Below are 19,086 nucleotides of genomic sequence, written 5' to 3'. Positions count from 1 at the left end.
AGACAAGGAAAAAGTCGTCAGTCCAGAAAGGGCTAGGCCACACTCAATAATGATATTTGATGACGTAATCTGTGATAAGCAAACAGCAATAAGAGATTATTTCTGTATGGGTCGCCACAAACACATAGACTCCTTCTATCTATGTCAAACTTATACAAAAATACCAAAACACTTAATACATGACAACGCTAATTTGATTATAGTTTTGAAACAAGATGAAATAAATATTAAACATATTTACAATGATCATGTTATAGGCGATATGACTTTTAAGCAATTCATAAAAATTTGTGAGGAATGCTGGAAGCAAAAATATGAATTTGTTCTCATAAGTAAAGATAATGATATTGATAAAGGACGATATAGAAAAGGATTCGATAGTTTTATACATCTATAATCATCATCATCTCTCGATCAGCTCTGGATCAGCTCGGCATCAGCTTTGGATCAGCTCTGGATCAGCTCTGGATCAGCTTTGGATCAGCTATATATATATATATATATAATATCATATATTTTATTAGTAAATATTTGGTTTTTAAACAAACAACAACAGCAACAACAACAACAGCAGCAATGGTGAAATCAAAAAATAAGTCTAAAGTTTTGGATGATCTGGTTCAAACCAGATTGTTGTTGACACAGAAATTGAAGAGCATGAAGTCGAATGAAATGGATCGAATTAATATGCTGGAAAATACTTTTAAACCAATTACAAAACCTTTGAATGTGATTGCGGAAAATTTTCTAAAAAAGAACAAGAAGGCAAATAAATACAACATTGAGAATCCGACTAACCCGAACAACATCATCAGCATCGAGGTCGTCGAGAAGGAGAACAACAGCAGCAGCAACAACAACAACAACAACATGTTGAAATGCTTAAACACAAAAGACGATACTCTCCAAAGAGGGTTATGCGAAGAAGACTAGACACCGACAACAACAACAACGATGACAACGATTTGGGGATGAAAGTGAGAAAATTTAAATCCTATAATGCAAACAGAAGGAAAAGAAGACCTTATCAACGAAGAAACATCCAGCATGAGGATGCAGCTGCTGCTGCTGCTGCTGATGATGATGATGATGATGTTGATGCTAATGTGTTTGATATGGAATTTAATCGTCCGCAAATAACGAGTTTTCCATTAACCAACGACAACAACAACAACCCACCCGACTTGATAGATACTTCCAACGATATCCTATCAGACTATACTTCATTTTTGGATAGTCAAAGAGCAAAACGGCAACGACGACCACAATGCAGTAGTTAGTAGTAGTACATCTGCTGCTCTCCCTCTCCCTCTCCCTCCTGCTCCCCCTGCCTCACCAGCTCTCCCTGCTGCTGCTGCTGCTGCTGCTACTGTTGATGATGATGATTATGATTTAAAATTAAGTCTTTTTAAAAATCTCAAACGTAATGCTAACATTGAGAATTTATCTTTAGCAGCAGTTCAGCCTAATAACAAGAGATACAAATTACCTTTTAATCTGCTACAAAGAGATTCTATGCTTGAAAAAAGTCGTAAGGTCAATGGTCCCAAATTTCATAGACTTAAAAAAACAGCACAGACATCGTCGTCGTCGTCGAACATTATAAATTTTACGCCGAGATCACACACACAAAAATCGAAGTGCTCACACAAGTGCCTCAGTCTTCTTCTTCTTCCTCTAATAAAAGATTAAAATTAATCGAAAAAAGAGATTCTATGCTTGAGAAAAGTTTTTTGATAAATGGACCCAGATATCCAAGATATAACAAGAGAAAAAACAACAACCACAACAACAACAACAACAACAAAACAACAACAATGTGATCAAAAAGGAAAAACAAATTGCAATCAAGAGAAAAGTTTCGATCAAGAAATCACCGATTTTGCGTAATATTCAGCTTTTAAAAAGTCAAAAACAATTGGACATGTTGTATGGTGTGTATGTTGTATGGTATGAATATAAAAGAAAATGGTAAATGGTATCTTGCCAATAGTAAATTGAAATATAATAATAATACAATTATTATTGATAAGGAAAAATGGAAATTCACTCCTGGTCTATTTCAATTGCTATTTCAAACGAAGCCCGCGCATTATTCAAATCTGGACTTGAAAAATTATCGAGATATTCTGTTAAGAACAAACGCACACAAACGAAAATATCAGAATAGTTCACAAGTTAAGGGGTCTAAATCATTTAAGTATCAGCATATTATAAAAAATCTATTCAAACCGAAAACACAACTTATTGGTAAATGTTTGCTTACAACACAAACAGCAGCAGCAGCAACAACAAAATCTTACTCCAAGGAGGATAGAGGATACAACTATTGGGATGATCCGAATGAATTAATCGAGAGATTACGATTACTATTAGCATCCGAGAGTGCTGGAAATACCAATCACAAAAACGAAATTATATCCATTATTGAAGAGCTTAGAGAGGCAAATATAATAAAATGAATCATATTAATAAATTTGGTGAAAGCTTGTCGTCCGGAGGAGTAGGAGGAGGAGGAGGAGGAGGAGCAAGTCTAAAAAAATATATTTTAAATCGACAAGAGAAAACGGATATTGATTTAAACAGCTTGAGACAGAGCATAAGTATTTTAAAAAGCAAAATAATTACATTGGAAACAAACCTTCAATCAGATGTCACTGAAAGTGCGAATCTTATAAAATTAGCCTTAGAGGACTACTCTCAAGATATTTATACTAAGTATATAGAGCGATTAGAAGAAAATATTCAACGGCTTGAGGACGTTCTCTTTAAATTACTCTCTACACAGCTACCTATGGATGAGGTGAAAAGAATTAAAGTACAGTTCCCCATTATTATCAAAGGTATTGAAAATAAACAAAATGAGTGACAACAACAATAACAAAAACAACAACAACAACAACAGCTTGAATGCGGATAAAAGACAACTCACCGAAGAGTTGCATAGACAAGGACGAAAAAATGTTATCAGACGACGTGTGATAATGAAGGGGATAGATGATTTATGGCAAGCCGATTTAGTTGAAATTATACCCTATCAATTATAAAATAAGGGATATCGTTATCTTTTAACTGTTATTGACACGTTTTCGAAGCAAGCATGGGCTGTTGCTATTAAAAACAAAACAGGAGACAGCGTCACAAAGAGTATGAAAAGCATTTTCGATGACGCACAAAGAAAACCGAAAAACTTACAAACAGATGATGGTAAAGAATTTTTCAATAAGACATTTCAAAATCTGATGAAATTAAATCATATTAATCATTATTCAACGTATAGTATTTTAAAAGCCAGCATCGTTGAACGATTTAATAGAACCATCAAAAATATGATGTGGAAAGAGTTCAGCTATCAAGGTAGCTACAAAAGGATTAATATCTATAAGGCATTGATTGCTAAATATAATAACACATACCATAAAACAATTCTGATGGCGCCAAACGATGTAAGTTTTCTAAATGAAGAATTACTTCTCCAAACCGTTTACAATCATCTGAAAATCACTCATAAACCAAAATTCAAAGTTGACGATTATGTGCGAATAAGTAAATATAAACATGTGTTCGAAAAAGGTTATACTCCAAACTGGACAACTGAGATATTCCAAATCAAACGGATACAAAATACCAATCCCATTACGTATATATTGAAAGATTATCAGGGAAATGATATTAAGGGAGTATTTTTCGAATATGAGCTGATGAAAACTAAATTTCCCGATACATATCTAGTGGAGAAGGTTATTAGACGTCGAAATGGTAGAGCATTCGTTAAATGGTTAGGATTCTCATCAGAGCATAATTCCTGGATTGATTTGTAAACACACACACACACGCAGCATACTATATATGTGTATGTGTAAAGTCTATAAACATTTCATTCCCTCCCGAACCGTTAAGATGTCGATAACATTAACACTAACAGGCAATACGTCAGTACTTGTTGCAGATTATTTTCCTCCAATTGAACTTGAACAGAACTATCAGTGTGCGTTAATCAGCCTGGACACTTATAATTCGATTTCAAACGTTGACGTAGACAATAATTTATTTCATATTGGCAAACATTTGATAAAAATCCCCGTAGGTTCCTACGAAATCAGCGATAATAACGACCTATTGACGCGAAAATATAGAAAGTTAACATAGAATGAGACCGACGGAAGTCCTGTGAGGAGTTGAATAACTCCCCACAAATAGAAACAGCAGCAGATGGCCGGTCGCTTGCCAGATACGCGGCGAATTCGCGTAGTAACGGCGCGGCGAGGAGAGCGAGAGAGTTTGGAGACCAACGAAGGAGAGCGAGAGAGTTTGGAGACCAATGAAGGAGAGCGAGAGAGTTTGGAGACCAAGGATGGAGATCGAGAGAGAGTGGAGACTTCGCGGGCAAGGCAAGAGTGCCGTGTGCAAAAGCGGGTAACGGGACTCCACCGGACTTTGGACTCTCCTGTGAACTTTGGACCGGGAGAGGAAGTGCCACATCTCGGCGGTGGAGCGGCACACAGGCGTGCCACAAGCATCACGGGAATCAGCGGGATGGCAGCAGTGGGCGGAGCATCGATTGGAAGCGGTACGGGAACGACAAGTGGGTCATCTAGGAGGCACGGACTTTGGACCCAGAGTGGAGAGATCCAGCGGGCCGTGCGCAAAAGGGAAATAACGGTTCCCGGAGGCCCTATATAAGGCCGCAGAGCGCTGGCAGCTGGATCAGTCGATCACAAGGAGTCGAACCGTCAAGATCACTCAGATATCAAAGTGAACAATCAAACAACCAGATAATCTACAAGGGAGCAGCAGCAAGTCGAGTCGCCAGAGAAGCAGCGCCGTGGGAGCCTACAAGGAGCGAGATTGCTACGTCGAGACGTTCGGGATTGGGATAGCAGGAATCTCCGAATTGAGACGCAGGTAGCTGAGATCCAGAGGGCATCACACGGCTAGGTCAAGGCGGTCGATTAACCCTGTCCACAAAGTCCTGGCGTTACGCCTGGAAAGAGTATAACAAGCCAGAAGGGAGAGCGGTCGACCGGTAAGGTCTCGAGTGGAATTGTCCAGGAGAGCTCTACGGATTCGACTTGCGAGGTTCCGGAGCGGCGTGCCCGAACCACGAGTATAACAAGCCAGAAGGGAGAGCGGTCGATCGGTACGGTCTCGAGTGGAATTATCCAGGAGAGCCCTACGGATTCGACTTGCGAGGTCCCGGAGCGGCGTGCCCGAACCCCGAGTACCAAAAGCCAAACGGAAACGTCCCGGACAAAAAGCAAAAGGGTGAGGCTAGGGTGGAACGTTCGTTTACACTAGGCGTGGAAGCGAAGTAAGGCGCGAGGCAGCTTCCTGGCGTTCCGCCTTGACTGTCCGCGCGGGCTGAGCAGAAACTCAGTGGGACCATCCGGGACAGAGCAAGGGACAGGCGGCGGTGTGTCGAAAGGAGCGATCCTGGAGAGCGCAGCTTCTGTTCACCCTAGTCTGAGAACGGTGACGCTTCCCTAAGCCCGTAAGGCCGATACCCCTCGCGATTCCGAGTCGTTACCAGCAGTCACCAAGTCACGCGTGAGAAGTGAACAGCGAGCGAGCGCCTTCAAGGAGCTGCGAGGATCTTCAGGGAGCGGCGAGGATCTTCAGGGAGCTGCGAGTATCTTCAGGGAGCTACAGGACTGGAGCACCGAGTCGTCAAGGCGAGAGGCCGTCGAGTCAATCAGGACCGTCGGAAGCACCGAAGGTCACAAGCAACGAGTCAAGGCCAACCAAGCGACTAAGACATTTGTAATAATATACCCGCAATAAAACCCAATACGAACCCGTGAATTCTGTGCTTTCTCACTGAGCTACTGGGCGGTCACGTTAATATAAATTTGGTGGGACGAACACACAATATACTGAGCTAGCCGCACGAATCTCGTAGCGAGCAGACCATAAAAATCAGTTCGTTACATCTGGCGCCCAACGTGATTGTCCCAGCAGCGAAAGCAATTTAAACAGAATGGGGAAGAAGTGGATCTACCGGCTTAAAATGGAGGATTTCGCCAATGTCGCACAGAGGCTTAATGTCATTCTGGACGGCAGATTAGAGGACATGAGAAAAGCATTATCCGAGTATTACTCAGAAACGGATAATGACCCACAACTCGTTGACATCTGGGCCGATTTGGAAGCCACATATGTACAACGACAAAGCCGGCCCCAGCATCACGTTAACAACCGCCGAAGGGGACAACTTAGTGGCAAGCCTGAGCGTTGACAACCTACAAAAGGCGGCAAACAGGAGAGAATCAAGCCAAGACAGGAAAACAACAGCGCTGATCTCGAGACCCAATCAATCAGACTATGCAAGGATCGCTAAACAGGTCCGCGAATGGTCGTTCAGGTTCGACGGGGCGGAAAAACCGTTCGAGTTCCTGGAGCAGGTGGAATGGTCCGCCAACACATACGGCTTGGAGTTAGACATGATTCCCCGAGCGATGCCTGAATTGCTGAAGGGAAGGGCTTTGAAGTGGTTCTTCGCCAACAACAAACAATGGAAGACCTGGGCGGAGTTCATAGATAGTTTCCACACATACTTTCTACCGAGAGACTTCTTCACCAGGCTGGCGGATCAGGTCAGGCAACGGAAGCAGGGCTTCAGCGAGTCGTTCAAAGACTACATGATCGACATGCAGACGATGGTGAGGCCACTTAATTACTCCGCTATAGAGACCCTAAGGATCATCAAGGAAAACTGCACCCCCAGTCTAAGGATCTTCCTAAGGGCATACAAAGTGTCGGACCTGGACACGCTGATGATATTAGCAGACGAGTATGAAGAACTCGAAAAGGAGCGGGAAGCGTTCGCGCAGGAAAACAAATTCTCTAAGAACAAGTCGGCATCGCCAGCGCAGGTAACATGCAGAAGATGCGAAGAGACAGGAATCCAGGAGACACGGGGAAACGACCAATGGTCGCCACCTAACCGAGTACCACGGCAGCAGGCAACAGGAGCACCACGCGGAGGCCAATGAACACCACTACAACAGCAACAGATGCAACCAGCAAACAATGTTTGGAGGCCACCAAGTACAACACAAAGGCCTCGTGAAACGACACACATCACAGACCCCCAGGAGGCCTGCCGAAAGTGCGGCGGTCATGGACACTGGGCGCGGGGGTCGCAAGATGCTACCTCTCCAAACTAACGGGAGAGCTGATCGAGGAGGAGCAGCAGTTGTCCGCAGCGGTGACGATTGGTGGGGGCACATACAAGGCCACAATCGACACCGGGGCAACAGCAAGCTTTATAAGCAAAGAGCTGGCGGACGACCTGGCGGCCCTCGGAAAGATTACGAGGATACGACGGCAAGTTAGGTTGGCAGACGGAAGATGTGGCGGAATCGATGAGGAGCTGGAGGTGGAAATCGCGTTCGGGAACAAGCGACTGAGCATGAGCCTGCTGATACTACCAGGGGTAGTGGATTCATTGGTGTTGGGATGGAATTTTCTAACACAAGTCGGTACCGAAATTAAGTGCGCTGGACACGAAGTGATAATACCGGCCAGGAATCGTCACAAGGGATGGCTCGAGGAAAAGTTGTCGGTGGCAGTCGTACAACGGGCAAGCGAAGATGACGACACGACGAAATTCCTGGAGGCAGAGCTATCGACTTTCAGCAGCATGAAGGGAGCATCAAACATGGCAGAGCATCAGATCACGATGAAAGACGACAGACCAATAAAGCAGCGATACTACCCCAAGAATCCGAAAGTTCAAGGGGAGATCAATGCGAAGGTGGACGAGCTTCTCCAAATGGGATACATAGAACACTCAACAAGCCCATACAGTTCTCCCATCGTGATGGTTAGGAAAAAGACGGGCAAATGAAGACTGTGCGTCGACTTTAGGCAAATAAACGCCAAATCTGTAAAGGATGCCTACCCGATGCCCCGAATAAATTATATTCTCGACCAACTGAGGGAAGCACGGTACATCAGCAGCTTGGACCTAAAGGATGGGTACTGGCAAATCCCACTGAAAGCGGACAGCAGGCAGTTTACGGCGTTTACAGTGCCGGGGAAAGGTTTATTCCAATGGAAAGTAATGCCATTCGGACTTCATTCGGCGTCTGCGACCTTTCAACGGGTGCTGGACCGGGTGATCGGCCCCGAAATGTCGCCGCACGCATTTGCTTATCAGGACGACATCATAGTGATCGGGCGCTCGCTGGAAGAACACAAGGCCAACCTAAAGGAAGTGTTCCGACGACTAAAAGAGGCAAATCTGAGATTAAACCCGGAAAAGTGCCAATTTTTCAAGAAAGAGCTGTTATATCTCGGTCATCGAGTGACTAGCGAAGGAATAGGCACGGATCCGGAAAAGGTAGCAGCCATCGCCGAACTAGAACCACCATCGACAGTAAGAGAGCTCCGACAGTACCTGGGCGTAGCATCATGGTACCGCCGGTTTGTACCTGACTTCGCCAAAATAGTCAAACCTCTCAACGATCTGCTACGCAAGGGCAATAAATGGGTGTGGACACAGGAACATCAGACGGCGTTCGAAGAGGTGAAGGCAAGACTCGTCGCAGACCCCGTACTGGCATGCCCGGACTTCGACAAACCATTCATCTTGCAAACTGACGCAAGCGACTACGGCATCGGGGCAATCTTGACCCAGGAAACTGAACGAGGCGAAAAGGTAATCTCTTACTCAAGCCGAACGCTCAACGGCGCTGAGAAGAATTACTCAACGACCGAGAAGGAGTGCTTGGCAATCGTCTGGGCAATCCGAAAGCTCAAGCCATATCTGGATGGTTACCACTTTAAAGTAGTAACCGACCACATGGCACTGAAGTGGCTCAACAGCATAGAGAGCCCTTCAGGGAGGATCGCCAGATGGGCCATGGAGTTGCAGCAGTACGACTTCGAAATAGCGTACAGGAAAGGGCAACTCAACGTGGTGGCAGACGCTTTGTCAAGGCAGCCACTGCCGGAAACGCTTCGAGGGATCAAGGAGACGTCGGCGGCGGAAGCTTCTGCAGCATGCAGCTGGATTCTGGAAATGCGCGAAAAGATAAAGACCCAGCCGCAAAAGTATCCGGACTACGTGATGGAGGGTAACACCCTGTACAAGAATATACCTCATAGAGCGGGCAGCGAAGATGTTGCAACATGGAAGATGAGCGTCCCGAAAGCTCTACGGGAAACGGTGCTGAAGGAGAACCACGACTCACCGGCGGCTGGCCATGTAGGAAGCCGAAAGACAATAGCACGTCTGGCAGCCCGGTACTACTGGCCAGGAATGCACAGAGACGCCCGAGCCCACGTGCGAGTATGCGAGACATGCATGAGATTCAAGCCGAATCAGATGCAAATGGCTGGGAAAATGCTTACGCAGGTGCCAGAGGAACCATGGGCTACGGTATGTGCGGACTTCGTCGGACCCTTGCCGCGTTCGAAGCGCGGCAACCAAATGCTGCTGGTATTGATAGACCGGTTCTCCAAGTGGACGGAGTTGGTGCCGCTGCGAAGCGCGACGGCCGAGTCCCTAAAGAAAGCTTTTAAAGAACGCATAATCGCGAGGTATGGGGTCCCCAAAATAGTCATAACGGACAACGGAGTCCAGCTTACCAGCAAAACTTTCAAGAGTTTCCTGGCCGAAATGGGAGCCAGGCAACAGTTCACAGCTCCATACACCCCACAAGAGAACCCGACTGAGAGAGCCAATAGGACGGTGAAAACAATGATTGCGCAGTTCGCAGGGCAGAACCAAAGAGACTGGGACGAAAAATGGCCAGAAATCATGCTGGCAGTAAACACGAGCGTTTCAGAATCCACAGGTTACACACCGTCGTTCATTACCCAAGGCAGAGAACCAAGACTACCGAGCGCCCTATACGACAGAGAAACCGTAGGGACCGGACGACCGACAGAGACCCCGGAAGAGAATGCAAACAAACTCAGGGAAATCTTCGAGATTGTAAGGCGGAACCTGGAGAAAGCATCCCAGGACCAGGCTAGGCATTATAACCTAAGGAGGAGGCAATGGACGCCAAAGGTGGGTGACGTCGTGTGGGCCAAGGAACACCACTTATCAAAAGCGGCCGAGGGGTTTGCAGCAAAATTGGCCCCAAGATACGACGGACCTTACCAAGTCATAGGTTTTGCGTCACCAGTAATCTGCAAAATAAGACACATAAACGCAAAGAAAGAGCGGAACATCCACGTAAGCGAGCTAAAACAGCAACAAACGGAAAACACAAGCGAGCGGCTACAGCAAGCAGACACAACCGACGCAAAACAACATTGAAAGTCCAAGGATACCTCCAAGGATGCCCAAAGGATACTACGAAAGGAGTCCAAGGATACCTCCAAGGATGCCCAAAGGATACTACGAAAGGAGTCCAAGGATACCTCCAAGGATGCCCAAAGGATACTGCGAAAGAAGTCCAAGGATACCTCCAAGGATGCCCAAAGGATACTACGAAAGGAGTCCAAGGATACCTCCAAGGATGCCCAAAGGATACTGCGAAAGGTGTCCAAGGATACCTCCAAGGACGCCCAAAGGATACTACGAAAGGAGTCCAAGGACACCTCCAAGGATGCCCAAAGGATACTACGAAAGGAGTCAAAGGATACGTCCAAGGGTTCCCAAAAGATACTACGGATAGAGTCCAGGGATACCTGCAAGGATTCCCAAAGGATACTACGAACAAATTCCAAGGATACCTCCAAGGATTCGAAAGGGATACTACAAACCGACTCCAGGGATACTACAGGGCAACTACAAAGGCGCAATGAAACACATAAAGGACATCAGGAGAACGTCAAGAACACAAAGGGAGCAAACCAGAGCGTCCAAGGACTCGATTGGGACTGATTGGAGGAAAGAAAAACACGCATCAACAGTCTGCCAGGGAAGGGGGAAGACGGCACAGATCAGAGAGCTGTACCGTAAATCCGTAGATCCGTAGGAAGAAGGGGAGGCCGAAGGAAATAAAAACTTGATTATCGCCCACTGCCAGTCGGTGTGCCCCGCGGAAATTGCGATCCACAAGGTAAGCGACGTCTCTGCCACAGCCTCTGCCAGCGCCTCGACCACGCCCCGCCCACCCACGATGACGCCGAGGAGGTGGAACGGCTGGAGCATTGGGCAACACGATGTTCAGCAATCGGTTTATCCTGCAGACGGTGTCAAAATTGGTAGAACCGCAGTTGGAACCGCCACTAGAACAGCAACTGGAGGACGATCGGAGCAAGGTGTTGGGCATGTCGGTGTCCCCTGAGATGTTCACTCTGCTATTGGAAAACGAGGCCATCGATACGATCATGTACTCCCTAATGGCCGGCTGTGAGGATGTGCGCCAGCTGTGCTGGCCAGTTGTGCCTTGTGGAGGAGGAGAACGCCAAGACAGCGTTGAATCTGAAGCCTGGGGCGCAGTCGGCGATGGCGTCAATAGCGCCTTCCAGCGACTCAGCGATGATCAGGCTGACGAGTGAAGGCCGGAAGGAAAAAAAAAAGATGAGAGGAAACCAATTTTAAAGAAATTCGGAAACTTACCATGAATGTTGCAAAATCACCATGAGCCAGGGAAGGGGGCGCCTCGATAGGCGATCGATTGGCACTAGATGAAAGTGCGATCGATGGGTACACGTCAAATGGTAATATCGGCCAAAGGTGGAAATATCGCAACGAGCAGGTGGCAACGCCGCACCGTCGATATCGATATCGCACATCGATCACACACGAATGGTGTGACCAGGCGGAGGAAGCAAATAAAAGGAGTAGAACGCAGCGATGAGCAGCGAGCTGGGGATCGATAGCACACGAGTATCGATGTCCCAGTGGAGTCAGGAAAGATATCGGCGCGGGAGATTCAAGTTGCTACGAGGAGGATGACCAGCGCTGTAGAAACTCAACGGAGTTAAGAGCGTCGTGGGAGCATCGAGGGAGCAACGAGGGAACGCCGCGGGAATCACAAGGACTCGAAGGCTAGGATAAACAAGAAAACGCCGGAGAGTAGGAACGAGCTTAAAATGTTTCTCGAAGTAAGGGGGGAATGTGAGGAGTTGAATAACTCCCCACAAATAGAAACAGCAGCAGATGGCCGGCCGCTTGCCAGATACGCGGCGAATTCGCGTAGTAACGGCGCGGCGAGGAGAGCGAGAGAGTTTGGAGACCAACGAAGGAGAGCGACAGAGTTTGGAGACCAACGAAGGAGAGCGAGAGAGTTTGGAGACCAATGAAGGAGAGCGAGAGAGTTTGGAGACCAAGGATGGAGATCGAGAGAGAGTGGAGACTTCGCGGGCAAGGCAAGAGTGCCGTGTGCAAAAGTGGGTAACGGGACTCCACCGGACTTTGGACTCTCCTGTGAACTTTGGACCGGGAGAGGAAGTGCCACATCTCGGCGGTGGAGCGGCACACAGGCGTGCCACAAGCATCACGGGAATCAGCGGGATGGCAGCAGTGGGCGGAGCATCGATTGGAAGCGGTACGGGAACGACAAGTGGGTCATCTAGGAGGCACGGACTTTGGACCCAGAGTGGAGAGATCCAGCGGGCCGTGCGCAAAAGGGAAATAACGGTTCCCGGAGGCCCTATATAAGGCCGCAGAGCGCTGGCAGCTGGATCAGTCGATCACAAGGAGTCGAACCGTCAAGATCACTCAGATACCAAAGTGAACAATCAAACAACCAGATAATCTACAAGGGAGCAGCAGCAAGTCGAGTCGCCAGAGAAGCAGCGCCGTGGGAGCCTACAAGGAGCAAGATTGCTACGTCGAGACGTTCGGGATTGGGATACCAGGAATCTCCGAATTGAGACGCAGGTAGCTGAGATCCAGAGGGCATCACACGGCTAGGTCAAGGCGGTCGATTAACCTAGTCCTGACGTTACGCCTGGAAAGAGTATAACAAGCCAGAAGGGAGAGCGGTCGATCGGTAAGGTCTCGAGTGGAATTGTCCAGGAGAGCTCTACGGATTCGACTTGCGAGGTCCCGGAGCGGCGTGCCCGAACCACGAGTATAACAAGCCAGAAGGGAGAGCGGTCGATCGGTACGGTCTCGAGTGGAATTATCCAGGAGAGCCCTACGGATTCGACTTGCGAGGTCCCGGAGCGGCGTGCCCGAACCCCGAGTACCAAAAGCCAAACGGAAACGTCCCGGACAAAAAGCAAAAGGGTGAGGCTAGGGTGGAACGTTCGTTTACACTAGGCGTGGAAGCGAAGTAAGGCGCGAGGCAGCTTCCTGGCGTTCCGCCTTGACTGTCCGCGCGGGCTGAGCAGAAACCCAGTGGGACCATCCGGGACAGAGCAAGGGACAGGCGGCGGTGTGTCGAAAGGAGCGATCCTGGAGAGCGCAGCTTCTGTTCACCCTAGTCTGAGAACGGTGACGCTTCCCTAAGCCCGTACGGCCGATACCCCTCGCGATTCCGAGTCGTTACCAGCAGTCACCAAGTCACGCGTGAGAAGTGAACAGCGAGCGAGCGTCTTCAGGGAGCTGCGAGGATCTTCAGGGAGCGGCGAGGATCTTCAGGGAGCTGCGAGTATCTTCAGGGAGCTACAGGACTGGAGCACCGAGTCGTCAAGGCGAGAGGTCGTCGAGTCAATCAGGACCATCGGAAGCACCGAAGGTCACAAGCAACGAGTCAAGGCCAACCAAGCGACTAAGACACTTGTAATAATATACCCGCAATAAAACCCAATACGAACCCGTGAATTCTGTGCTTTCTCACTGAGCTACTGGGCGGTCACGTTAATATAAATTTGGTGGGACGAACACACAATATACTGAGCTAGCCGCACGAATCTCGTAGCGAGCAGACCATAAAAATCAGTTCGTTATATCTAGTTCCAAACTATAACACTTTGCAATCAGAAATTTTCTCTGCAACTGATGAACTATATTTCAATAAGGAAAAGTCAATCGGCTCTTTATTGGGATTCACTTCGAATATATAAAGCCCTTATATATTACATACTTCTGATAAGGCAATTGATATCACAAAAATTAATACCATTTGTGTACAATGCAATATTATAAATGGTACATATATAAACAACGAAACAACACACACACTACATCACTTTGCGCTTGTCGTTAGTCCTGGATATAAAATAACTGAGGTACCACAAAATGTTATACATCTAACAGTAAACACAAAAGAAATACATTCGATAACTTTAAAAATCTGTGATCAAGACGGTAATCAGATTAATTTTCGCGGTGAAAGAATTACAATAAGATTACACTTAAAACCAATATAAAAAATGGTTATATATAACAACAACAACAACGTCTATAAAAAGGCATTATGACTCAATTCTCCCTCACTCGCTTCACCGACGCTGACCAGATTAGCTACTCGACAACAACAACGACGGCGACGACAACAAAAACAAATCCCATTAATGGAGTGCAATAAACAATTTTGATTGAGTTTAGGATTCAAATTAAAAAAAAAAATGTCACATATAATTAACGTGCTCGAGAAACCGACTATTGATAATTCAATAATAAAGAAAGATTATCATAGTTATTCACCCTATTTGCGATCGTATGAGAACAATGACGAAATTCGGATTGCCATACAAAATCAAGATTTGTATGTGTTGCCGAGCGAAAGTTTTCTTTACTTTCAAGGGCATATCACACAAGTTGATGATCAAATCGAAACCACAATAGCTTTATTGAATAATTGTATGGCGTATCTATTTAGTGAAATTCGATATAAATTGAATGGTATTGAAATTGATCGAACACGACATTTGGGTGTAACAAGCTATTTAAAAAATTATTTATCAATTAAACAAAATCAAGAACCCTTGCTCAAAAATTGCGGATGGTCCATCACAGACAATTTAAAACTTGAAAGAGGAAACTTTAATTTTTGCGTGCCGTGGATTTGGATTTGCTGAAGACTACAATAAAATATTGCTTAATGGGAAACACGAGCTAGTTCTATTAAGAGGAAAAGATAACGATGATGTTTATAAAAGCACTGCTGTAGCTTTAACAATGAGTCAATTGAAAATGACGATTTCGAGCATTGTTTGGAAAATGCCCCATGTACAATTGTCTGATGCTTATAAATTGTATATGTTTAATGTGATAAACAATCAAACGCCATTATTGATTCCCTTCAGGAGTTGGGATATATATTATAACCCAGTAGTTCCACAGACTACTACATTTATTTGGAGTGTTAAATTAGCTGCTGAAACTGAACGCCCTCGCTATGTTATTATCGCATTTAAAAACAATAAGAAGTATGTTCATTGTGATTTTGTCGGTGTGAAAGTATATCTCAATTCTGAAGTATATCCGTATGACGGATTAAATCAAAATTTTTCTTATAATAGATATGCACTATTATACGATATGTATATCAATTTTCAAAAAAATTACTACGGCTGTGAGTCACAACCGTTATTATCGCTAGAGACTTATAAAAATAAGGCTCCCATTATTGTCTTAGATGTAACGCATCAAAATGAAGCAGTAAAAAGTGGACCCATTGATATACGAATTGAGATTAAAACACAAAGTAATATCCCTTCAAAAACATCTGCATACTGTCTCATAATTCATGATAAATTATTCGAATATACACCGCTATCAAACGAGGTTAGAAAAATATTATAAATATATATATAGTGACATATCCATAGCACCACATACTCCTATGTACATGTCCACACACCCACACATACATGCACACATTATGCAGTCACCCTCAAGACACCCTCTAAGAAATAAGAACCCAAATTTAATTGTCAACAAGCCAATGGAAAATTACCGACCTATAAGACAAAGGAAATTTCCATGTAACAAAAAACCACAGTCTGTAGATTAAACAATTAGAACGAGCCGCTGTTCAGACTATCGGCACGTTCCCACAATTCAGGATGTTCACATTTCGGGACCCAAGTCTGGAGTCCGAAGTCCAAATTTAGAGAATCACTCAATAGCAATAAGTCCCACTCACAAAAAGCTCTAAAGCTTAAAACCGAGGTATGATCGTAAATGAAGTAGGAGTTAGAGAACGAGTTCAGTTTGAGATTTGTCAATAGCAAGTCGGTGTTCTTCCAAAATATTGTAACCAGTGTAAATAAATAAATAAATACACTTATGGTGCAGAAATTTAATTGGCGCAGTCGGTAGGATCTCAAAAGTCCTTTTAAAAAGTCACCGGTACTGATCAACTAGAAGGATAATACTAAACGACTAGTTTATCCTGATCAGCGTAAACATTCCTGAAAAAACAAAAGACAAAAATCGAGATCCGCATAAGAATCTATGTGTAAAAATCGCATGAAGAACTTATAACAATAAAATCCAATTCGCTCAATGTGCGCTTGAAAAACCTAAAACAAAAGTGCCAATATTGAGAAACAAAAAGTCTATGTATAATAACTGTTTGTGGGGAAGACAACAAATATGCCACCCTTATATTTATAATTAATAACGCACGAATAGGTTATATTAAAATGTATAGCGTTTATTCGGAGCGGCAGACGGACTGTGAATTAAAAGTCCATCCAAAATTTGTTGCGTATTGGCCAGGGTTCGAATTGCTCGCAGATGCGAATTCATGCAATCGCTCAGCTCCCGAAGACCTTTCGAAGATCCCTTCTCGACACCCTTTAAACCGAATATTGCCTGTACATGTGCCTGAAAGTGTAAAACTTTATTATCAAATCGATTAACCAGCAAATTCATAGCCTTTTTAAAATTCGCATTCGAGGGTTCGAGCGAGCGTATGGTTTCCAGAGCCACGCCGCCCAAACTCGAACGCAAATATTGTAATTTTTCAATGTCGCTTAGCTCATCATCATTTCCGATGACCGTAGTGAAAGTCGCAAGAAAATCCGGCCACTCAGAGTAGGATCCATGAAAACGAGCAATTTCCAAATTTGGCAACCGAGGCTTCCTAGATCGAAAAGAAAGATCCGCATTATTAGTGATGTCAATAGATGTTGAATTTGCAGCGGTTGAAGCCGGCAATTGTGACTTGCGATGAGCCGCCAAGCCTCGGTTTAGTTTCGCCTTCACATTCATGAAGACTTCAGCAAATTCAATCCGATGGTCGCTTGAGATCTCTGCAAAATCCAGTCTTTCCAACGATGTCTGCGCAGAATCAAATGCCTGGTTTAAAGAATTGATCCATTCCATTCGCGCCAGCAAATCAGCTTCGTCAAACTGATTAACCGCATCAGCGTTTAAATAACATTTCATCGAGCTCATTTGCCGCAAAATAGATTGGGCTTTGACTCGGTAGTAGTCGACGTCACTTGTGGATTCATTTTGAGCCCGAACCGAGTTTTCCGTATCAGACATTTTTCAATTACGAGAATGGAAAAAAATGAAATGAAAATGAAATAAAATAAAATGTCCGACCGCGTTAGAGGCACAAAATACCGTATACCCTTTGCCGCGAAAACGTGAAGGTTAACAAGCGTCGCCGAGATGCAACGGAACCTTTATCTTGGTTGTTGTTGTTCTTGTCGATAAATTGCCTGCCTAGCAACAGCGGATTATGTAACTGGCAAACGAATGTATGTATGGCTATATGTACATATATATATGTAATATGCGCTATTAACAAAGATTAAATGCAATTCACTTTGTTAAGAATTATTTGCACAACACAGTTTTGGTGTTTTTCACAGCGCAAAATGTACAAAAAATCCAACGGCCGGCTGTGCACTTTTATATGCACATATGTATGTATGTATGTTCGTATGTTTGTGACCGAATGCACGAAAACGACAGCGAAACAAAGCGTTTGTTTAAACTATATTAAACAATCGCGAGACCGAGTTGCAGACTCCGATAAAAACTGCTATCACGTCGGGGTCACCAAATGTTTGTGGGGAAGACAACAAATATGCCACCCTTATATTTATAATTAATAACGCACGAATAGGTTATATTAAAATGTATAGCGTTTATTCGGAGCGGCAGACGGACTGTGAATGTATAAGAAGCTTGGCTCCAAGATCTTCATATAGACATATGCAGGCTTACAAAGTAGTTGCTGAATAGATAAGCGACAGCTTTATGGGTATAAGAAAGAAGGCGAAAGATAAGCAGAAAGCTATGCAGGTGCCGTCGTACACCTATGCGCGCATGACTAGGCGCTGGCGATCTGCTCCGAACAATAACCAATAGACTAAATTAAAATCCAAATCGGTCAATACGCGCTAAAGAAAAAATTTAAAAGTGCATATATTGAAAGAACAATAAAAAATAGCAAATCCCCCAAATCTACCACAACTGTCCGAGATTCATCTGAATCAATTAATCGGTCAAATTAAAGAATTGCCATATTTCGATGGAAACCCATCGAAATTAAGCCGGTATATAGCCAGAGTGGAGTACCTTCTACAACTATACCCCACTCAAGACGTCCGTCAAATTCACATCATATACGAAGCTATAGAGAGGACTATTGTTGACTCAGCCCAGAGGGTCATCGAGGAGGAAAAATCTAATACGTGGATAACAACTAAAGCAGCTCTAATCAAGGCCTTCAAGGATCATAGACCTTACGAAGATATTATACAACATGTTCGGGACACACAATATCAAGGAAGCATAAGTAAGTTCGTTAATGAACTACAAATTAGGTCTTCAAAAGTAAATAATAAGTTAGAGTTAGAATCGGATCAAATGGAAAGATCAATTTATACAAATTTTTTAAACAAAACAATTAAAGATTGTATTGAGAAACAAGGAAGAACGCTATAGTCGAGTACCTAGACTATCAGATACCCGTTACTCAGCTTAAGGGACCAAAGGGAAATGGAAATATGCAAGCAGCAAAGCGAGATTTAAATAAGCCACCTACCGGCGGTAGACAGATTTAAGCGTTCTGGGCGTTAGAGTGGGCGTGGCAAATTTGTTTTTGGATCAATCGATAGGTATTGACGAGATCAATACATTTCAGTTAAAATTTTTCATCTAGCATAACAATTGTGGACGCCACAGGTTTGGGCGGTTTGTGGGCGTTATAGTGGGCGTGGCATATTCGCGTGACAAAATTGCGCTGCGTACAAAGCTACAGAATCTAAATCTGAGATCCCGATTCTCTATCTTTGATAGTTTCCGAGATATCCACGTTC

Source organism: Drosophila subpulchrella, unplaced genomic scaffold, assembly GCF_014743375.2.
Source record: "Drosophila subpulchrella strain 33 F10 #4 breed RU33 unplaced genomic scaffold, RU_Dsub_v1.1 Primary Assembly Seq117, whole genome shotgun sequence".
Lineage (NCBI taxonomy): Eukaryota > Metazoa > Arthropoda > Insecta > Diptera > Drosophilidae > Drosophila > Drosophila subpulchrella.
The sequence above is the reverse complement of the archived record's forward strand: the minus strand, read 5'-3'. Positions refer to the sequence as shown.